Source organism: Vanessa atalanta, chromosome 7 (assembly GCF_905147765.1).
Source record: "Vanessa atalanta chromosome 7, ilVanAtal1.2, whole genome shotgun sequence".
Taxonomy (NCBI): domain Eukaryota; kingdom Metazoa; phylum Arthropoda; class Insecta; order Lepidoptera; family Nymphalidae; genus Vanessa; species Vanessa atalanta.
The window spans coordinates 12907200-12932217 of NC_061877.1; the positions used below are offsets into that span (position 1 = coordinate 12907200).

Here is a 25018-nt window from a genome sequence, read left to right on the forward strand (position 1 = left end):
AAATTATATTCCAAAATGTATATCATGTTAGCGATTTATTTTTTAAATAATTCGCTAAAATAATATAGGCTAACTTTTTTAATGGTTTTATTAATTTGGAACACTAGCATAGCAACAATATTTTTTTTTAAATGCTAATCAAATATTAAACGATTTGTCCTTCAATTCAATGATTCCACCAGATATGAAAATGGCGGCCGGTATCAGTTATAAAAAAATCATCATTTCCTAATTTATCCTTTTCTGGTTCTTCGATAAGGCTCGGCTTCGGAATCTCAGTAAAACTATTCCCCAATAGGTGTGGGCTACTGCGTCGGTATAGGAAAACGATCGAGCTAGCGAGGTGCGATTGGCCATTACCAAGGACGTCGTAAAGCGCTCGCTCGGAACGCGCAGATACCGGCCCGCTACGGATTATTTTTGACCAGCCGCGATACACCGAGCTCATTCGATAGTCACGCAATAACAATATTATCAAATATAATATTAAATTTTGATTCAAATATTATGACATAAATAAGAAGTAACACAAGAAATAAGTTTGTAATGGGTAACGATCCTTGAATTTATTTATTTATTTATTTTATTTATTTATTTTATTTCAATATATTTTATGGTTATGCTCAGTAGGATGATGATCCCTTATTGTAATCTGTGGATTTTTGCGTAACGCATTTAGTCCAGCACTAAAGAACACACAAACACGTTCGTTCGTTTGTTTGGCAATATTTTTTTTAATAACTATAATGACTTAAGATAAACAACAACTCGCTATGAAATGATTTTTGTAAATACTTGCCGAGAATATGCCTATATACTTTTGCTTTGAAAGCCCTTGTAAGGCTGAACGCTGATGCATACATAGTAAGGCGTATTGGCGTCTGACAGGAAGTCTGAAAAAGTAAGCCGAATATATATAATCTTTAAATAAATATATAATAAATCCCGGTGTGTCATCATTTTTTCGCTACCTTATTTTATGGGGATTATACGATCAGATCAGCGTCCACCTTGTCAACGTTCCACATACCCAGGTTGAACATTGTAATCGCTACAAGAAAATCCTCCCCAGTCGACAAACCTTTATTCTTAATGCAGTAAGATTCAAAAACGCATATTCCAAGCGTAAATTTGAAATTGTAGGTTTAGGGTAGTGAGGAAAATTGACTTACCCAAGATAAGGATAGTAATGGCCAGTGTTTTTTCTTCCCAAATTACGTTTAGACGTTAACCGGCCTCTTGTTTACCTTTATTTTGTTGGGTTTATGATATGGGCAATACGAATAAATTGTTTTCTTACGCGGTTAAAGGGAATTGCAACCTTAAAAATATGATGTGACGAGTTTTTGTATAAAATTCGAACGTCTTTCAAAAGATTATTGAATAAGGAAGTATTTACTACTCTTCCTTGTACAGATCGTCATGGATTAGTTACAATTTACTTTTAACTGGATCCATGCACAGTTGGACATAAAATTATAGAACAACTATAGTGTTCTTGGAATAACACCTCGTCTCATTGGATATGGGCTGGCTTATTTTTTGCCCACAGGATCGGAATTGTGATTCAACGGCAAAATACTGCTAACATTCTTTTGATTTGTACAGTAACTATTATTAGTTTTTATTTGTATATAATCAAAGCCTTCGTGTAAATAATTGTTAACGAAATATATATTTTATACAAATTAAAATCTACTAAATAAAAATAACACGTAATAAGTAGTTTTTGTATATAATTTGATTTCAGCACGACCAACTTAAATTCACAGATTAAATTTGTTGTTAAGGTGTGTTTTTAAAATAAGATTTAAGTCAAAGTTTGAAATAGAAGAAGGTGTTTAGTTACAAAATTTTTGCCGAATGAGAAACGATTTTGATATTGTTTTAAAAATTTTAATTTGAAGAACGTAATCGAACCTATATAGTTATAACCATACCAACCAATTTGTAAGTTTAAAGTTTTATTTAAGTATTTAAATAATAATAAATTAGTATTTTATAAACTTTTCTCAACGTAATAAATTTTAGTAAAGTTAGTTTAAATAATGGCCTTTTTTTGTTAAATTATGATTAAATTTATGATGTATTTCTATGATTAAATGGACTTCAAGCTTAAGAATGTCTTAATCTGCAGTGACAAGTGCATGAATTTATGGCCATTCATTAAAATTCGCACGTCAATAATACCTTATTTGCTACTCCTGGTTTCCTCCTTCCTCCAGTTTTGAAAACGCAATCATCGGTTCAGATTCACGTGTTCTAACAACTTGGCCACCTCGGTTCATAACTATAATTTGGAATTAGTTTGGAAACCATTTATATACTTCCTTATAAATACATTTAAAACACACTAATTGTAAAAAATAGCTTCAAAGAAAAAAAATCTATTGCCAACATTTCGTATAGTCTCGTTGTAATTCTAACTTCAATAAATACTAGGTGGGCAGTGTATGCATAGTTTTGCTAAACAAATTGGGGTAACTCTTTGCCAACAAGCGCTATAAGTTAAATTCGTTCAATCGTAAACTTTAAGTGGTACTACGCATTGCAGACATTTCAACTATATATCTTTACTGAAAACAATTCAACATGTTAAAACATACTTCTTGTACATTTTTTTTTTTATTAAACAGTTAATTATTGCTTGTGAAGTTTTTTCATGATAAAACGAAACATTTGGATAGTAGCTTAGACGTTATACTGTATACAACGTTTCACAAAAAAAGGTCTATCTAACGCGAATATATTTTTTGAAAATTTTTATTTTAGAAACAAAAAAACTGCTATGGACCTAGAAAATATCGCTACTTTTTGCCTAGGCGCTAAATGATATGGCGCGCTATCGTTTTCATCTCTCGCTCTCGGGACCCTATGACTCGTGCGCTTAAAAACGACAAGCTTCCGAAAGAAAACGAGAGCCGAGAGATGACGCGACGAGGGCACTGTACTCGACTTGACTTGTGATATCTCTAGGATGACGAAGAAGATTTCAAGTGTTAATGGAAGGAAAACATCGTAAGGGAGGAAATTGGCAAATTAACCACCTGATGGTAAGTCACCACCGATCTTTGATACTGCTCTAAAAAAATCACCTATGCCCCCATTGCGCGCCAACATTGGGAATGAAATCTCTTAAAGTAACTATTCAAATAACAGCTTGATTAGAAACTGGCCAGAGTTTAAGATTTAGAAGCTTATTCCACCGAGCTGATCTAATGCTGGTTGGTAGAATTACATGAAGCAGAATTTGAACTTACTTATTATGCAGGTTTTTTTCGTTCACCATCAAGTACGAAATTCATTTTAAACAGAAATTAGGAACACGAAATAGTGATCATTGTCCTAATATGAAACGCGATCATACGATACGATTCACGTGTTCTAACCACTGTGCTATCTTGGTTCAATAAAAAATACATATATACAAATATCTTTCACAGCAAACGAGATAAATGTGATAAATTATGTACTTGTACAAAAGGCGGTCTTATCGGTTTAAATAGTGATCTCTTCCAGACGACCTTTGGGTAGATAATTTGTAGTTCAAGTTGCGATGGCTAGATGTCCAAGGGTCCACGTAAGCTTAATAAAATAAAAATAATTAATAAAAAAATAAAAAAAACTTATACTTAAGGTATGGTTTGCTTCTACGTTTGAGTTATCACTATATTCTTGCAATTCGTATTCCGACCTAAGACATTAATTTTCTAGCTGCGCACCTCTTATGTAGGAACAGGCATCCTAGGAAGGCTGCCAAAGTAACCTGTCACTGCGTCTTTTTATTTTTATTATACATTTTGTTTTATGTACGAGATTCCTGGGTCTTTGTTACAGTTCAGAAACGTTTTAAAATTTATATGTAGATATTATTTTGCAAACGGTACCCTTGTGCAGTCGATTTTTTTTAGTTCCAAAAATGTAACTAAAAAAAGTTAGATTTTGCAAACTAGTTGAATTATCTGGGTAAATAGTTTGCTTACTATGACTACATTAAGTATATTTATAAATATTCTGTACGTATGTAATTTAATTCTTCCGAAGCGTTTGGAGCAATTTCGATGTTTTTTTGTGAGTATTTAAGTGCTTAAAGGTAGATTGTGCTGCGATCGGGAGCGGAACAAAGCTGCACCATAATAAATTATTAAAGAGCCGAGGTGGCCTAGTGGTTAAATATCTTAACCGATTATTGCGGGTTCAAGCCCAGGTAAGCACCACTGAATTTTCATGTGCTTAATTTGTTTTTATTATTCATCACGTGCCGTGAAGAAAACCATCGTAAGAAAACCTGCATGGGTGTAATTTCAACGAAATTCTGCCACATGTGAATCCATCAACCCGCATTAGACCAGCATGGTGGAAGCGGAGAGAAGGCTTAAGCTCAGCAGTGGGAAATTTACAGGCTGTACTACATATATTAATCTTCGCCGACAACAGAAACTGTTTAAGAATAATGAATGTCATATTCAGTGGCTAAATTAATTGTTAATTGTAACTGTATATTCATCTGTGTTTATAATTCATCCTGTGCTCGGAATGTAAGGAAAATATCATCTAGTACTCGTAGTAAATCTGCCACAAGTGTACTCATCATATATTCATCATTCCGCTAAGCATCGTCGTCAAATATGTACCAAACCTTCTCCTCGAGAAGGATCGCTTTTGCCCAGCAGTGCTGGACTACTACTTTATGGCAGATATACTAATTAAGAAAACAATATATATATTCAATAAAAAAATATATTTAATAAATAAAAGCGTAATAAAACAACCTATATTTATTCAGAATGTTATTTAAAATATTTTTTCCTTAAAAGATTGAATAAGTGTTTTTTTTTATTTTATTGGTTGGCGGACGAGCACACGGGCCACCTCATGGTAAGTGGCCACCACCGCCCATAGACAAAGGCGCTGTAAGAAATATTAACCATTCCTTACATCACCTATGCGCCACCAACCTTGGGAAAAAAGATATTATGTCAATTGTGCCTGTGATTACACTGGCTCACTTACCCTTCTAACCGGAACACAACAATACAGAGTACTGTTATTTGACGGTAGAATATCTGTTGAGTGGGTGGTACCGACCCAGACGGGCTTGCAGAATAGTTTTTTTTAGTTACAAGGAATTTATTTATATATAAAATAATTTGGAACATACGTAGCATAATTACAAGATGATGAAAAATAATATGCATACAGTCTATTGATAAGTTATGTTTTGTTTCACGATTCATACGTTTCATTCATAGAAAAGAAATTTGCGCCATCTAATATGAGCACATCTTAGATGGCGCTTTGTGCAAGCTCGTCTAGGTAGGTAGCACCATATTTCTCCTGCCAAACAGCAATACTAGTATTGTTGAGTTTCGGTTTGAGGTGTGATTATGATAGTGTAACTACAACAACAAGAGATATAACATCTAACAGGAATGGTTAATATTTCTTACAGCTCTATGTCTATGGCCGGTGGTGACTGGTTACCTACCTGCGCTTACTATTTTATATAAAAAAAACAATAATTTTATAGTATTAAAGAAAATAAAATGTATACTTATTGTGGTTAGCTTAATCGAGTTTCAAGTAGAAATATCAAAACTTGGCAAGTTAAAAGAGCATTGGACATTCTTAGCGAATTTGCTATTATTCCGTGTACCTGTTGTATGGGCATTGAATGTATGGGGCCTCGGCTGCCAAATGGCGGCGTCTTGCCAAATTATATCATAAAGGTTAATATCCAGGGGACCAGCGGTCGAGATACGCTCTTGATGCACGCCTAATGGATTCTTATAGTTTGACATTGTTCGGTTATGTTTCCTTTCATTGTAACATTGAAAATATAATATATTTTCTAGCATTGCAATGTTTATGGGCTAATTAAGACTTTTAAAAATAAATATTGACAAGGATTTTATATTAATGGTTCTCGTAATAAATAATTATAAGTGCACATATAATAATATCTTATTTTTATGGGTTATTTTGTTGTTTTATTTGATTAGTCTGTAGTTTTATATGTTTAAATATTTATATCACTAAGTCCTATTATTGTAACTGAATGTAATATGTAAATATACATATAGTAAAATTTTGTCCTTTAAATCATTTCATAGTAAAACAATTTTAAACTTTAGTTGACAAATATCTTAAACATAACAACATAATTTTTACAAACAGATACACTGCCAAGTAATCCGAACACCGGCAGACGGCCAAAGATAAAGACGCTCCTACACGTGTGAAGCAGTTAGCAGGCACTTAGACGCGCTGAGATACGACTTACTCACATGTTAAGATATTTTATCTGTGATTTAACGCTACACTATTCGATATGTATCATCTGTGCAGCTAAAAGTTGCCATACGTTTTCCCGCTATAACGATTTTTAAATATTGGTTTCATAATTTATTTCACCAGTAAAATTTTCTCACTCTTTAGCAAATTTTCAAATGTTTTTTTTTTCTTATCGTAATACATATTTACTTAAATGGTGCAAAATAATATTTTACTTATTAATTGAAGTTATTACATAAGGGTATTTCAGCAAAAATAAAATTAATCGTTCAATGCACTTAATTTTTATTTATAAACAATACCATGCTTGGTAGGTATTAAATCACCGTATGGAAACCTGCTTAGTTATGTATAAAAAGATTCTGGCACATAATATGTATTCATCAACCCGCTTTGAGAAAACTTGGTGAGTCGAGGCAAAGTCTTGCAAAAATCCTAGCAGTATGACATTTAAGTATTGTTCGTTAAATATTTTAAAACATAAAACTAAATCAATATAATTTAACTAACAATAATTAAATAAATTACCTACCAAAGTATTCGAGAAGAAATCATTAAACATTAAAGTTTTAATTTTTGACTAAAAAGTAAACAACTTGAAAATGCACACTAAAATTTTCTCTGTAAAATTTACAAGACAATAATTCGAGGGAATAAATTTCCAAGTGAGATTTCTCTATTTGCTCTAAGACATCGCACTGTTCCCCTCCGTTCACCTATCTGTGGAACATTGCCAAGGTAACCTGCATATACCACAGAACAAAACATATTTGGAAATGACATGCGTAGTTCAGTGTTCACATACTTATCCGATCCGACCTATAGAGTTTAGCTTTTTATTTGTGTCCGATTGTTTGTTTGTTACTAACGTTTGTTTAGAGGTTCAATAAAAAGTTATTGAGTTTATCTGTTAAGAAAAACTGAGAAGCAGCCCGATGTTTGGAAGTTGGTAGTGTGTACTACTTGCTTTTTAAAGGGCTGTAATTGGTTGATTCAGCAGCTGAACTCTCTCCGGTCGTGTCTCGTCATCGTTCCATTAGATTATGCTGTTGCATAGACAGTCGAGTACTTTAATATACGCAGTTGCTATACTACGTTCAGCAAGTTGCTGCAAACAAAATTTGAAATCAAATAAAACGAATTGTATTTTACTCGAGTTGGATCTAAAAATCCCCTTTGGATCGTCGTCTTACATATGATAAGAACGTAGATACAACAAAAAGTAACCAGTAAGCAACTTTACTGAGGTCTTATGATATCAATGATATTAATATATGTATCTTCTGTAAATGAGATGAAAAATATATAACGGTTTATATCAATTCTACAATTTCTGTTCCGAGGTAGATGCAAACTTCTGTTTTATACAACAGATGAAAAAATAAAACACATTGTAAAATACAAGTGAGATATACTGCGTGCATGTTATTCTTTTGTATTTTCATTATTAAATCAAAGATTTTCCAGTAACAGGTTTAGTAGATGGCGAAAAAATCTTTTTCAACTTTCGTCAAAATGCAAGTCGGAAATTAAGCTTCAAAAATATTTTCGACTTAAAAGGTAACTTAGTAGCAACGGTATGAAACATCTACAAAACAAACATGCTTTGAAGCGTACTCATAGAATTCGTATAGCTTAAATAGCTGGAGGATTCTTGCGGGTCTTCGCGAGGATATCCCTCTGCCTCACCCAGCCATTGAAGGCTAAGAATACCTTTGTAAGATTCGATGCAAAGCAGCGATGTTGCTTCACCATTGTGGGATACCCGACATACGCTGAAGTTGTGTCTCCCTGCGAGCTATCGTAGTCTCCTTCTGTGGAACCGTGATGGGTCAGAAGGAAACGGTGGAGCGAAAATAGGATGAGACGGGTAAAGCGGAGACGATGTAGGCGTCGAGTCGACGAGTGGAGCTTAGAAGATAGAGCGTGACCCCGAGACCGTGGTTCTATTTCAGGCGGCCCCCAGAAGAAAGGCAGCTTAGATGTCCCCGCGCTGACCTACGCACTAGCAAGGAGTGTAGGGGGTGAGATCACCTTAGCTTCTCAAGGAAAGCTTTGCCAGGCCACGAGCAGAGCATAGGAGTGGGAAGAGCCGTGGACGCAATATTTTATGCATAACATTATCAAAAACAAATTGAGAAGCGACAGTATTCTAATAAATAATGACTGTCGATATAAGATTAATAATTGTATGTATATTTTGGAAAAAGAAATATCAAAACTATTTTTCAGAACAAAATAATATTCTTTTACACAAATAACAAACAATTTTTATTTAAGAAAGAGATACAGATACAAAGTTACCATCGCGATAATAACGAAGAAAGCAAATTGTAATAAATTAATCAAAACTAAATTTTAGCAAGATAACATCTTGTCGATACTAACAGAACTACTAAAAATATATATAGTCCGTAACATAAAAACAATATAGAAAAAAATCCATTAATTTAAACAAAAGTGCGATGCAAACGAAAAAGTTACGACTTTTCTTAGCAAGACAAACAAGTCACCTTATTTACGAGGATAACAGATTAATTTACAAACCATTAACAAATTAAAAGATAAATAAGTACATTTTGAACAACTATGAATCTGTAATTGCGTTTAAATATTGATACAGTTATAAAGTATTTATAAGCTACTATATGAGTGAAATAAGCCCGTGGTTACAACACGTCATTTCTGACCGATGATTATGGGTTCAACCCCAAGAATTTTCATGTTCTCAATTTGTGGTTATTCCAGTGCTCAGTCAGTCAGTGTGGTGGAATTAGCTACAAACATTATCATCAATGAGAGAACAGACCTTAGCCCAGCAGTTGGACATATACAGGCTGTTGCAATATGATTAAACGTAATGTGTATCTTTGTATTAAAAGCGGTATTGATGAAAGTGTTTTATCTAGGAAGTAAATTGACGCAGGATGGACGTCACAATAGAAAATAAAGAAGAAGTAGCCATACAGTCGAGGATGATAATATATTTATTTCATTTGTGTTGCCATTTAATTTGAGAAATTATGTCAATTTATCTGTAAATTATAAATTTTTTTGTCAAAATTTTTGGTAGGTTATACAGATTTGATTAATTTTCGTATTATGTTTAAGCGTATAAAGCAACTTAATTTAAATTGCAAAGAGTTAATACAACAGCACAAAGTGGTATAAGTAACAGATAAGCGTTTTATCTGAAATTGCCTAAATTAAGCGCGACGGTGTAGCGGTGCGTTGGCCAGGAATTTAATTTAAATGTTGTCACGTTAAAAATTGGAGCGTCGCTACCTGTCGCCGTGGCGCGTGACACGCCGCGACGTGTCGTGCCGGCTGACAGGGACAGGTTTATGGTACGTATGTTTTCTAAATGTGTAAAATTTAAAATAGCTAACTCGTATGCGGTTTTGTGTTTCTCGAATTTATTTGGATTGAAATTGGTCAATTATGTCCTTATTTACGTGGTGTTACGAAAACATTTACAAAATAGATTCTGTAAATGTTCCTATTTTATGATTGTGTTTCCCTTAAAGTTATAAACTTAGATTATCTAACTGACAAGTTTATCTTAAGATAAAATGTGCCTTAAATAGTTACACAACAGTGTTAGTGATATTATTGTACTTAATGTATATAAAACCTTGCTATAACGGAGTAACCATGCGATACCAAATGAATACTTTAGGCAATTATTGGCCACTAATGAGATCTATATTCAATACTTATTTTAAAAAAATGCACCGTCAACAAATACGTACATAAATGTAGTAATAGCCTTAATAATTACTTGTGAGATGACATCTAAAAGAGAAGTATGGAAGAAGAAGACGTGATGCGCCGACTCGAAATAAAATTGGTGTTAAGGGCAGGAGGATGATGAACCTAATGACAATCTTTTTTCTTTACTCCAGTTAAATTCTAATAATGGTTCGTGCATTCTTATTTGAAGTATAGAGTGAATCAAGATGGCTTACGCAAGTCCTAACATTAGTAAATAAGTAAATTTAATTCCGTGTAACGAATATTCAAAATAAATTTATTCACTTTCAACGAACACACTTTTACTTGGTTAGCTACGTCGAGTCGATTAACATCGAGTCCCCTTTTTCTATACGGTTACGTCGTAATTTTTATTTTCCACAATTCATCACGTCGCTTCTTGGGGCGCTCGCGTCACGTCGCGTGACAGGTGACGCTTGTCGCGTTTTTGCAAATTAATAAATTGCGTTTACTCGTTTACATGGCTTTGTCAATGAGGCGGTACTTTGAATGTACGTGTTTATTGTTTTACGCTTATAATAGTTAATTTTAAGTACGATATTGATTAAATAAAAAAGTAATTGTATGAGAAACATCATTTAGGACAATAAAACAAAATCTCAATTATTGATACGCAGATCTTAAAATAAATCTATTTTATTCCATGTAACCATTTTCGAATTAGGCAATCAAGCTTTACTGCAAATTTAAGTAAATTTGAATAACATTTTCCACACTAATTTATCAATTATTTGGTGTAAAATATGTTACAAAAGTTTTTATTTGTAAGTTTCTGTGCAAACTTATAAAAATATATACACAACCTACCATTGCAATAATAATATATTAATTATAGTAATTTATTAAATAGATATTCAATTGCGAAATAATAATGATTGTTGCGAGTGGAGGTGCTTAGAAACCGGCAGCTCTTGTGCATTTGGCAGGACATTTTGTTTACTTATATAAATTTCTACTTATTCGTTTGCGTTTGCAGTTGCAAATTATCTATCTTAAAATATTTATAAAGGAACCGGCGCTTGCTGGGAAATTCTCGTAACATATACATTTGTTTTCATGTGAAGACAAAAGCACGTGGAAAAAACTCAATGGCCTTAAAGGCCGGCAACGCACCTGCATGACCCTCTGGTGTTGATGACCATGGTAACCGTACCTCTAGTTTGTTTGTTACAACTAAAAAAGCTGCTGCTAATACATGTAAGGCGGGCGGACCATCATTGAAGTTTCCGAGATTATTATAATCAACATAAGATACAGTTAATAAACTTTCTTATTACATAGGGCTGATAATAAATGCCTAATAAATAAACAAAATAAAAATCAATGAATTTGCCAAAGGATGTACAATATTACAACATACATGTTCAATAATAAAAGCAAACAATCGCCCGGCATTGCAAAGCAACTTGTGTTTATCAGTTCTTTATATTCCGAGACAGTTAGATGTAGTATAAGGAGCCAGAGGGCCGTAACCCTATTAGACTGGAGGGTCCTAATGAGCTCCATCTAATTATCGCCTCGGCGGTACGTGAGTCAGTTGCTAACACCTGCATAATGGCGACAGGTTACCGCTCGGCTCGATATTTGTTCTGCTGAGTTTGTATTTTGTACCAAAACGATACCGATTCCCATTGTCTGTCTCTTTCTGTCTTTGTGCTTTTGTATAATTAAAATATATCACAGAGTAGGATACATAATTTGTGTATTATTCGATTTCAAATAAATTATTTGAATTTTCGCAATTTTGATGTTCTAGATCAATTGATATGAAATATTTATTTGCTATAGATTAACAGTTATATCGCGTACAATTCACAAAGGAAGTAACATTTTTTGGGTTAAAATCGTATCACTTAGTATCTTTACATATAGAAAGTTTGACTTAAATTACACATTGAGATTGTAATCAAAGTGATTACAAGCGCGCAAGGAAATTTCACTTTAAATTCGTTTTATTCATTTCGTGTTCAATTGTTTTAAAGACCAAATGTTAATAAACGAATTGGTGGCGAAAAATATCGTTTTAACACAATATATAATAAAAATAAAAGCTTAGCTTGTGTTTTTCCTAAAAGTTAAGAGTCAACGATTCTCGTATTTCCAATGTTGTGGAAGAAAACGTTGGTCGGGTCGCACCCCGTCATCAGATGCGGTCGTAAATCAGCGCACCTGACCGCGGCCACTTGTCTGAACGCATAAATCTCGGGGTCACTAAGCGGGCAGTGATGTTACATTATTAGCGTCGATAGTATCGATAGTGATCGATTTAACTATTAACAAAATAATCATCTTTGTTTTTAGAGTTGATTTTTAATTACGTTAATATTTCATAAAAAATTTTGTTTGTCTAGTTATGTAGACCTCCAAACATAGTTTAGACTTAGTTACACGCATTTTTTTCTGTATGTAACATTTTTACGAACATTATCGGTATATATATGATACATAATTAAAAAAAGGACCTACTTTAGGATAGTACATAATATTGTAGAGCCAATTGCTATATTATTTTAGGGTTTCTTAAAACATAAATTTCACAAGGTGTATAAAGGTTGAAATAAAACTAGTTTTTAACGGATTTAATCGCGTATATGAATTATTTTAACATCCCGACGAGTCTGCCCGTAACCACGAACACTGCAAAGTGCTCGAAACGTCGGGATGTTAAAATAATTAATATACGCGATTAAATCCGTTAAAAACTAGTTTTATTTCAATGTGTAATAATCGCGAAAATCTAAGACAACATTGTGTATAAAGGTCATTTTTATAGTAATATTTTACAAAACTCTGCGTAAGGTTATGAAAATTTATAATAGTTTTACTACCGTTATTGGGTTATAAACATTTAATCGATAAATAATGCGAGATTGGCACTTCACTAAATGTGATAGTAGCCTCGTAAATATTGAAGTATTGACTCCGCGGCGACGGCGGGTTAGGCCGACTGCTTGTTAATGATAGCGGGGTCGAGACACTGAGAGGGACATCTTTGATTTCCACTGCACTTAGCAGTTGAATAGACAGTGAAACGAAGAATTGAAACGAACGGTTAATATTTCTTACAACATATATTTGAACGCGGGATTCTCACAGAATATCGAATGATCCATTTTCCTATGTCAATAAAAGTCGAATAACTAAAGTCATGAATTGAGTATAGTATATATAACCGAGCAAATATCACATTTTCATAGCGGTGATAAACATGGTTTGAAAATCTTAGTATTATCACATATTCACCAATACGCTGTATAGTTGTGATGGAAAAGTGTTCAAACTTTCTCTCTAACAAGAGGGGAGGTCTTTTCCCAATATCAGGAGATACATATTTCGACATCAAATTATATTAAATGTTACGACTTAAAAATCTATCGTACGTGTATACTTTACTAAACATAAAAATAGGTTTAAAAACATTAAGCGTAACGTTGAATAAAAAAGGAAGCTTGCCCCCAGACCGTTGAGTGGGGCGAAATTAGAGCCTTCTTAGTAGTCCAGACGAGAAGATCGTAATACAGGTTGTCACCGAGTGCATATTAATATACCTGCATTCATTTACATTTTATACTTTGATAATAAATATGTTCTTGTAACATAAAACTTTTAACTTTTTAATGAAATAACATGAAAAAACATGAATTAACTTATTTTGTTTATAATTTGAAAAAGTATTACTACTTTAATTATGAAGGCTGATATTGTGATGTTAACCTAATACAATTATTAGGTTATTTGAAAACAAACCTTTAATGCTAGAATTATCCTTTATAAAATAATAAAAACAATTTTTGAAAATCGAATTGAATTTCAGTCTTAGAATAAATAAATCTTTAGACATCATATGTACACATAAGAAAATCATTGCTCACTTCAGTTAAACAAGAATGTGTTGCATCACAATAGTAATCCAATATAATATCCGTAGCTTCGTAGAGCGTCTACGCAAATAGCTACGGTCGTAAGGGAGAGCGGCTGTTACCGCAGCAATAAAACTTTTTCCATTACACCTGCCAGTTCGTTGAGTGTTCGCCACATTCATTATACCACGCGATTGATGTAGTTTCGATATCATTAGAAAACTATTTCTTGTCCGTAGTCGTGAGTGAATTTGTTTTATGTATACGACTACCTTTAATTACGGTTAAGATATGTGGAAGGTAAATAAAATGAACAAGTGTTTATTATTATTATTATTTTTGTAAAATAATAATTACGGTGTCTTGTTATAAAGGTTAGAGCAGCTATATGTATATGTTGCAAGGTCATGAGTCTGAGCTTATCTTCTCTACAAGTAAATTTTTAATTAACATCTCCTTATAATTTGATTAATGAAAATAAATGACCAGTGAGGTATATGCTCTTCTAGATATAATTTACATTCTGTGCCAGTTCAAATAAAATTTTGAAAGCGTTTATAGCTCGAATGGAGTCATTTATGATTTTCATCTTTCATAATATCCGTACATATTTAAAAAAAAGGCTGAGCGTTTTGCTTCGTTTTCAAGCAATAAGCGCGATTCAAGACTAATACTAAGAGACAAATAATATTTCCAAAGTTCTCATAAACTTGATTATTTTTTTTACTAAATTGAGTTAAAAAGTATTAATTCCCTTCTAATACGTTTGGCAAAGCCCGCAAGTCTTAGTCAAAGTATAAAAATAGAATAAAAGACAAAACGAAAAGAACTAAACCATTTATCTAATTTATGAATCCATTCCGTTCTCAATTTGCGACTATCTCGGACCTAGGTTTTAATTTAGTGTCCAAGTCTGCGACTAGGTCTTAAATCATACCTGGCAGGTGCCGGGGCGGCGGGCTAGTCAAGCGTGAACTAGATAGTAATATATGAAGCTACGAAGGTGGACGGAATGGGTTATGGAGAACCAATGGCGCGTGACGTACGATTAGTGAAGTGATTAGACTTCTTATAAATATCTCTTAATGACAATCTGATGTTTTATAGAAATAATATCACAAAAAAATTCTTGGTAAAAAACTTTTATATGTTATAAACGAAATGTTTTTTTTTTCTAAGCAATTTTAAATAACTCCATACGACAACAACAAAAAAGCACCCATTGTTGTATTTATTTATTTGTATGTATGTAATATTATATTATAAGCCATGCGAACAACAAAATCGAGATGTGTATAAACTATAAATCAGTATGAATATTTAATTTAAAGGTATGCACGATATTAACAGGAAAACGTATTCAAACTTCGTCGTTACAATTTTTAATTATATTGTGCACGGTTGATTCATTAACGGTTCTTATAAAATAAAAATACAAAAACTAAAACGGGTACAATAAAAATGTGGTGTTTTATCAACAAAGCCAAAATATTTAAAAAAAAATAAACAGCTCAAATAGTTGGGTGAACTAAAATTCATTTAGATTTGACCCACACATAGTTAAAGCCAAATAAAAACTTGTAAAATGTTTACATATTATTTCTGTATAAGTATGTGGATGGGAGTGCCATATATGCGTTTTATGTCAAAGACGTTTATGAACATATTTGTCCCTGTCCAAATAACTTGAAACAATAGTTAAAAAATAAACACAAGTCATATGTGATTTTGATCGGTTGAATAAAGTTGAAGGTTAACGTCCACAATAAACTAATTTCGGGAAAACCTATCTTAGCTCGCATCTACAGTACCAAACGAAAATTACCTTCAAATTTCACTTTTTTATGTGTACAAACAGCAAAAACAATTATATTTATATAGAAGATTGAATAATAGTATATGATTTTGCTAAATTTGTAATTAAAACATTAAAGTAATGAATGAATATTTAACCAAAACATTGAACATATGTTAGAAAAGAACCGCTCAAACCGTATAAAAATCTCTTTCACAAAACTTGCTGAAACCATTACCGGGAAATAAAGCTCCGACCACCTATAACTCACACGCCATCGCGTTACGGGTCATCACTTTATTTCAAAAACCCACGTGAGACCGTAAACCACAAATTCAATATTTTAGTTTTTCAAACCAAAGAAAACCTTATTACAATGCATTGTGGGTCTTAGTAAATGCAAATACAATGTACGGGTGTACTAAATGCAACGTAACGTCTGCTGTTGATTATGCAAAAACAGACTTTATTGCGTTGTAAAAAGAACGATGGAACTGTAAATACTACTTGGAGTATTATGTCATACGTCAGATGGTCTCATTTGCATTGGGCAGGGAAATATATATCTGAGTGGCATCTCCGTGTAGACAAAAGTACAATATATAATATTTCACTCGTATGGCATTCAGTGTAGGTAGTGGTTTATTTGGGTAGTTTGGCAGCAGATGCCAACGTTATGGATTCAAATAAAAAAATAGTTTTTATGTAGAGACAACTTATAGTTTGGTAATTTCCCTGATTTCTCTTCAGTACCTCGGACAGTACGTGAAGTTCCTGAACTCTTTCCGTTATGTTTGATTTGCTGTCCCATCAGGTCACGAGTGTGAGAGAATACACTTTTGTTCACACACATGTGCACTAGGTAGTAAAACTGATGACTATCGTTACTACTTTTACGAGCTTATGCTGTTAAAAATTGTATTTCCAGGTTATCTGACGCTTCGTTGCATTGATGGCAATTTAAATTGTATCAGCGTCTATAATGTAGAGGTATCCTTACATCTAATAAACATCTAATATTTGTGTAGCCATGGATTCCGTCGAGTTTACGCGGGGCGTTAGATAAACTAAATTGAGCAATGTAACCGTCGGTTTTACTTTTTATTAATAAAAAGTAATTAAACCTTTTCTAGACCGATTTATTGACATAAACTTGCTTACATAATATATATTGATGAAATGATTATATAAAACATAATGAAAAACTACAGCACAAACTAGTCTAAGTTAATCTTACATTATAATAATTATTACGTAAAAGTTTAACTCAATTAATTGAGATATTTTTAAGCGAATGGAAAATATAAAAGTATGTTTTTTTTATATGCATGATAATGAAGCGACGCGTTTTATTTTAATTAAAAATATAATTAATCTATAAAATCAAATTGAATCTATAAAAAAAAAATCAAGCAAAATTGAGTTTTAATTTAGTTACATAAAAAGTTTACAGTGAGCACGGCAGCTGATGTCTGCTTCGTAGTCCGAACGCCACGTGGTTTATTTGAACTCGTTGGTTACCTTCGACAATTTGCAATTCAAACAACGGAACAACATGAGCGGTTACTCTTTTTGTAGCCAACAACTTGTCTGAAAGAATATTCTAGTGAGGATTATTCAATATATATATTTATTCTGTTATTTTTAGTATTAGGCTTAGTCTTGATACTGTCATAAAATTTGTATTAAGACCTTGGACATTTATAAAGTTCTTATAATTTATGTAATAGGACTAAGGTCTCCTCTCTTTTTGAAGAAAAGTTTCGAAGCTCATTCCACCACGCTGCTATTAATATAAGTTCGTTACATTTTTCATCGGACACGTGCAGGTTTCCTCACGATATTTTTCTTCATCACTGAGCATGGGTTAAATTAAGTGCATAAAATGGTGCATGACTTGGAACCGCAATTTTCAGTCACGATCGACTTATTCTAAAAACTAGGCCGTCTCTTTCGATTAGTACTTATTATACTATAATAGCTATGGCACTTAACCTGGGCTAGGACTGCATGCAGAACAATCTTAAGTAAATCAGTATTTATTTCTGATACACCAGGGATATAAAAAAATTGAGTATGATTTAGTTCGCATTTGGTTATAAAACAAAATATCGCTCTACTTATGAAGATACATATTGCTATATGTGAACAGTGACTCGTAAAAATTACCCCATTTTCTAAAAGAAAACTTAATATACTTTCCCACCTGACGTAGAGCGTTGATGTTACAATCACTAAAGTCTGAAATTGATCTAGTAGAAAGCATCGAGACTCAAGTCTGAAATATGATGTTTTCTAGATTTCGTCTGCGGTCTAGTCTAGACAAATCGCCTAGTTAGACGAATGGAGGTGTTTGGATCATATGGGATATTGGATGAGCTAGGTGAGCGGAGATGTGGAAAAATTTTAAGACGTAGTACAGTACCTTGTGGGTATAAACAACCTACTTAAAGTGATTTACTTTGTTACTTGATTCTTTTGAATTTTATTTATAATTAACAGGATAATAATAATTATAGCATTATGACATCATCGCCGACTAGTATACTAAGGACTTCAAAAATATTTTTGTTTTAAATATAGGTATGGAATATTAAATAAATATACATTATCCAGTATAAAACAGAAAAAAAGTAAACTATCAGGCTGTCAATGTTCAACTGTTGTGATCAGGTGTTTGAAGAAGAAATTTCAGAGATTATTTATTTTCCATAGTTAGTAGTGGCACCTTGTGAAATTTGTGTTTTATCCGGATAGACAGATCAAAAATACTACCGCAAAGCAACAGTACCTAGTAATGTTATTGTGTTTAGGTTTGAGATGGCTTGGTTCACAATGTTTGTGGAGCGTTGGTGAATATGGCGAATATGAAATGGAGCAGTGATGACGATATACAAACTAGCTATTATAATTATTAATAGAATATAAATTAAAGCAGCAAAAAACATTATATACATACATTTATTTATATAGCCAAATAGTTCACAAATATGTCTTGAACCTGTTACAGTGAAGTTAGTCAGCTTTTCGAAGTATCGGGCGTTCCTCGCAGTTGATAAACTCAATTTGTCATCTCGGAAACCGTGTTTAGCTATTGGAAGGCATTATAAAGTTCAGTATCAGAAATATAGTTCAGTTTCGATATGAAACTAGCTTGAATATTTAAATAAAGTTTTTTTAACAATCAAACCTTCGTAGAGATGATATGGCAATATTTTTATTATAAAAATCATACTCGAAATTTGAGGTTTGAGAAAAGTTTAAGATTTTAAGAAGAAAAAAAAATCTCTCGTGTATATGATGTTGACCATGTAAAATGGTAGGTAATGTTAACCTCACACTTTCGTGTGTTGTTGAGATGGCTTAGTGTATAGAACGCGTGCATCTTAAGCGATGATTAGTGGCTTAAATTCAGCATCACTGAATTTTCATGTGCTTAATTTGCGTTTATAATTAATGAAATAATTAAAATTCTCTCGTGCTCGACGAACATCGTGAAGAAACCTGCATGTGTCTAATTTCAACGAAATCTGCCACATGTGTATCCACCAACCCGTATCGGAACATCGTGGTGGAATAAGCTCCTAACCTTCTCCTCAAAGGGAGATGTGGCCTTAGCCCAGCAGTGGGATATTAACAGGCTGTTACTGTACTGTACTGTATGTTGTTGAGGATGGTCACCAAGTTCACAACCAAACAAGAGGACACACACATTTGTGTAATTTTAACTTATGTTTATCTTGTTTTCTTGAAACTTTAAGTGGTGGACGTAAAATACTAGCAGTGTTGTTGTATACTTAAAATAAGGATATTTAATTATTTAGTACAAAAAATAATACGCAACGGTCCAATTGTTTTTATGAAATTTTGGAATCAATTTCCTCAACATTTTTGAAATTAAATATTTATCCTTTTTTTTGTTATTTCGAGCGAAGTCTATATAAAAACAGAGAATAATTAAAAATATTCCTCCAAGAGTCTATTTAGTTTTGTAATATTCGTGGGAGCGAATGGTCGAGGCACTTAATTCTGGCCAAGTAGGAATCTTGGCACGGCCGCCAAGCTCTGTAACTTAACCTGAGCTGACCTGAAACTTGGTAACGAGTTTCACTTATTTGTTTGGAAACTTCTGATTAAAGTTATTTTATCAGATTGCTCATCGTGGTTTGATCTTAGACTGGGTTTTAAAGTAAGATTTGTAGATCGGGACGAAAGATTTTATGACTTTTTTAATATATTTCAGTAGAAGGAAACTAGTAATGTTTTACTAGTTTCGACGCTTGCAATGACTTCGTATTAATTGTTCGATTAATATTTTAATGTGTTCTTGAGTATATACACATTGAGAGAAAGAAACAAATAAAAAAATACGTAACTATCGTTACTTTAAAAAAATAATGAAAAAATTTGCATCGGCCGGGAATCGAACCCGGGCCGCCCGCGTGGCAGGCGAGCATTCTACCACTGAACCACCGATGCTTGCAATATAGGTGCGTATTTATCAAATACATTGAAGAATTTATTTAAAAAAAATAATAACAATGATCCGATAAATTGTTCCTTATGGTGTAATAATAAATATAGCAAAATTTTTAATTTAGTTTCAACGTAATCTTAAGGTATTTCAATATTTCTTTGACAGGTATTTAAATTTCATAAATTACTTATTTATGAAATAATGATATAATAATTTTCCAATTAATACCTAGTTGTATATACATTATTGCAGAAGTATTAAAAACGATGGTATATTGATGTAAGGAGAATCTTTAAGCCATATTCATACCCAGGCAACAATATAATATTATACATCTTTTGTTACATACTCGGTATTCGATGGGTCTGTAAATGATCTGTCGTAAGAAATCTCATGGTACAATAAATAATAAAGACATACCTACATATAATATCGAGTAAAACACATGACCTTCGTCTACCACTACAGAACTGTGCCCAACTCAATTGCAGTTCCTTTGTTTGATAGGAGTCCAACTGATTTGTGCTTGAAAGTAAACACTGAAAAAAATCCGAAAGAAATGAAAAAGTTTAATAACTTTTTATTAGTTGACAACGCGGAATTTGAACACACGACTTCAGGGCGTGTAGCCTTATAAACTAGCCACTATACATACGAGGCATTTATTTATAAACAGAGTCGATTTAAAATGTAACAAAATATAAACAACAAAAGCAACTGATTTACAAAATAGAATCATTCGAGGGGTCAGAGTAACATCGCAGCTAACCTTAGTTTAATGCGTCCCGCGGGTCCTCTTGTCCTGAAGCTGGATTCCTCCACTTGCACGTTTACAGTATCTTATTAACCTGAGGTTATAAACGCTTGATTAGTTTGCTACAAACAACTCGCTTTAAAGCCTTGGAGAGTTTTAGTAACTATGACTTTGAGTACTAACAATTATTTATACTAAAGTGTAGAACTTCTCATATTTATATATTTTCTGTTATATCACGAGGGTTCGTTGTTTATGTTGAAAATGTTAATAATATTTTATGCCATATATTTACATGAAAAAAAAAAAATTAAAGCGAAGGTGCTATTCTGTAAGAATTTCGTATCTCAATCGTGGAATGTTGATGACCACCTTCCGGTGACAATAATTTGGCGTGTAATATTACGATGTTATAATAATTATTATAGTCAGTTTCATATATCTTTCTGACATCTCGTTTTGTCGTGAATTTTATGTTTGTTCTATACACGCATTAAATAAAAGCTTGTTCAAATCAATTGTAGCGGGAAAATGGGCCAATCTTAAAAAATCCGATGTCCGACATTCTTTGAAGATACCGAATGTAATAGTAAAATACCGAGATTAATATTTAAATAAAAATTACAGTAAAATTTATAATACTACGAATTTATATTTTTTTTTATTTCTAATGGCAAGCTAGTTTTGTTTCCGTTTGAATGACGAGTGAGTCAGTGTAGTGGTCGGAGCTCTTTTAATCGGTTCCGCTTTATACTGGCTTGTCTGATTACGACCTTCTTATTAATTCTACTACTGCCAAACGGCAATATTTTGTTTCCGTTTGAATGACGAGTGAGTCAGTGTAGTTGTCGGAGCAAGGAATAGAGGCATTTTTGTTGCCATGAGAGTTTTGACCTTGCATGAAGTGGATTATTGTTTTGAAAAAGAGTAACTACTGAGTTTCTTACCGGTTCTTCTCGGTAGAATCTACATTCTGAACCGTTGGTAGCTTTACTTTAAATAGTTTGTTAAATGACGATTCAAAAGTGCTTGTAAAAGCCTACTTGAATAAAGTATATTTTGATTTGATTTGATTTGATTTGATTTGAACGCCAGTGTATTTAGCTCACTTAACATCAGATGACCCATTTGTTTGTGCTTTAAATATGCTTCAGAATAAATTAGAAAGAAAAATGACGATATTTTTTCTCTTTCTCGAGTATATCAGGTGTTGAAAACCGATAGCCGGCCAATATAGTACGTGAGGGCGGTCAGTAATCCGTTTAGTTGCTGTTACCGGTAAATCATTTGTAAGCCCTTATACCTGACTGGAATTTTTATACGAATGTTGGACCAAATCTTATACTATCGAGTTTATTGTGAGAGAAATGATGCTGTGTTTGAAAACATTTTTGTATCTTATTTTATTTTTAATATTTAAAAAATATTTTAAAAGATAATGTGATACTTATGTATTTACAAGAAAGTTGATATTTGGATATTGTATCGCTAAATAGTTCAATCGTTGTTATTGCTGAATCTAACATTTAAACGAAAATAACACATATAAAAATATATAAATTTGTACTGTTCTTTGGAATAATTTTATCATAAAATATTTAGTAAAACATACTCACGATGATCACGTATTAATCTATAAACTGCAAAACGAAAATAAAAAAGGGTATGCATCGGCCGGGAATCGAACCCGGGCCGCCCGCGTGGCAGGCGAGCATTCTACCACTGAACCACCGATGCTCATGTATGAAATATAAAATTCTCCTTTCTGTATTGAGCATTCAATGAGACTGTCAATAAGTGTTTGAATTAAGAGATGATTACATTATCATATTCTTACCTAAAAACGTATGCGAGTATCCGCGTACGCATGTATACCTATCGACTGTGATTAGAGAGGCGCTGCGAACGTGCTCTTTTATTGTTAGATAAAGTCATTAAATACTAACTTTAGAGAATAAGACATGATCGAGCAAAAATAGTGCTATGGTCGTTATGACGTCATAAAAATAACTCTATAGCTGTCGCTAAGCAGGCTTTAATTTATTTATAAAAACACTGTAATTAATAAAGCCTATTTAATAAATATTGATCAATTAAGATTAATTATATAATTATATAGGAATTCAATAGTTATATATAATTTACACGGATTTATTAAAAAAAAAAGAGCTACTTCAGAATTTATTTCTCGTTGTTTTCAGTTGAATCAATATTTCGAATGTTAAGATAAAATTCGTTCTTAATAATTATATAATATTAGTTGTCACACGCGGCTCCGCCCGCGTTTTAAGCGTTGATCGTCACATATTAACAACAAAAAGCCTATGTTCGTCCTTGAAGTTTAAACTTGCTTCATACAAAATTTCATCAAATTCAGTTCAGTGGTTTGGCAAGAGCAACAGACAGACAGACAGACAAACAGTGTTATTTTCGCATTTATAATATTGCTATAGATCATGGCATGACTACGCTAAATGAAACCACAATGTTAATAATAAAATTTTACCACATGTTTATTTAAATAAAACCTTGTAAAAACAACACCGTCTTACTATATTTGATCAATAAAACGTATATATTTGTATAATCATATAAATTATTAATGAATGATACAAACACATAGAACCTGTGTTAATTCAAATGTTCACAAGCCGGTAGTTCTCGTTAAATGCCATGTGTTATCAATGTCCCCTTCAATAGACTTCGTCAGAGTGTCAATCGTCTAACGTCCTGTAATTTTTCATACTAAAAGACGTGAACGTACTAAGTTAATTTAGTTTATTTTGATGTGGCATTATTTGGAATTCATAAGAACTCAGGTTTTGTATTTATTTTTATGTAATTCAAATTATAGGCATGTTAAGATTACCTGACACATTTTGTCACATTAATGTCACTAATTATAGGAGCTCTATCAAGAATAAGGAGCCAAAACATTTACTGGTCTAAATTGCAAGGTATTTTTGACAATATTTAGGCTGATAAATAATATATAATTTATTTTGAAAAGTATTTAAGTACGTATATAAGTATATAAGTGTTTTTTTTTAATTTACCTTCTCCATTGAAATAATTCATTCATAATTCGTGGCACAGAGTTGCTTCGTCACGTCACGTCACGGCGCGCTTCGGTGACGTGTTTACACCGGTTACAGAGTTAGTTTGAGCACGGCACTAATGGTTCCGCTGAAAAATGATTTCGTTTTATGAATTTTTATTAGGCCTATCTTTACTTTGACGTGCTATTAAGTTTACATTGAAAATTGCTTTAGAGGGTTATTAATGCAATATTAAGTAAGCTATTAACTACTAAGCTCATTTGTTTTTTTTTTTTTTAATGTAGGTAGGCGGACTGGCAAATGGCAATCCTGATGATAAGTGGTCACTTGGTCAGAGACATTGTCGGTGAAATATTATAGGTTTCTTACGTCACCAATGTGCTGCTTACCTTGGAAACTAAAATGTGATGTCCCTTGTACACTGGCTCACATCTTTTTATCCCATTACAATATACTACTTGTTTAATATTAGGGGTAAATGTATTTTCGTCTATTATTATCTAATCTATTATATAATATTAATAAAATACTTCTAATATTAAATCCTATTGTTAATTGCCAGTATGACATGATATCGGTGTATCTGATGATAACACTTATTTAACTCATAATTTTGATATTTGAGCCGAGATGGCCCAGTGGTTAGAACGCATGCATCTTAACCGATGATTTCGGGTTCAAACCTAGGCAGGCACCACTGAATTTTCATGTGCTTAATTTGTGTTTATAATTCATCTTGTGCTCGGCGGTGAAGGAAAGCATCGTGAGGAAACCTGCATGTGTCTAATTTCAACGAAATTCTGCCACATGTGTATTCCACCGACCCGCATTGGAGCAGCGTGGTGGAATATGCTCCAAACCTTCTCCTCAAAGGGAGAGGAGGCCTTTAGCCCAGCAGTGGGAAAATTTACAGGCTGCTAATGCTTTGATATTTAACGGTAGAATTAATCGTTTGATCGTTCTGGCTTTGAATTGGCTTAAAACCTATCTTTGCCCTTTAATATT

At 32.8% G+C, this 25018-nt stretch overlaps 1 long non-coding RNA gene and 2 other non-coding genes across 3 annotated transcripts; all 3 read right to left on the reverse strand.

The window, feature by feature from the left end:
* Positions 1 to 18741: 18741 nt before the first annotated feature.
* Positions 18742 to 21038, reverse strand: LOC125065401. Its single transcript, XR_007119619.1, has 3 exons — positions 20970 to 21038; positions 20625 to 20739; positions 18742 to 18814 (listed from the first exon to the last, which is right to left on the reverse strand). It is a non-coding gene; the product is annotated as an uncharacterized LOC125065401 (long non-coding RNA).
* On the reverse strand, positions 20132 to 20202 carry Trnag-gcc. The gene has a single exon. It is a non-coding gene; the product is annotated as a tRNA-Gly (tRNA).
* A 1582-nt stretch (positions 21039 to 22620) lies between the features above and the next one.
* On the reverse strand, positions 22621 to 22691 carry Trnag-gcc. Its single transcript has one exon. It is a non-coding gene; the product is annotated as a tRNA-Gly (tRNA).
* Positions 22692 to 25018: the final 2327 nt, after the last annotated feature.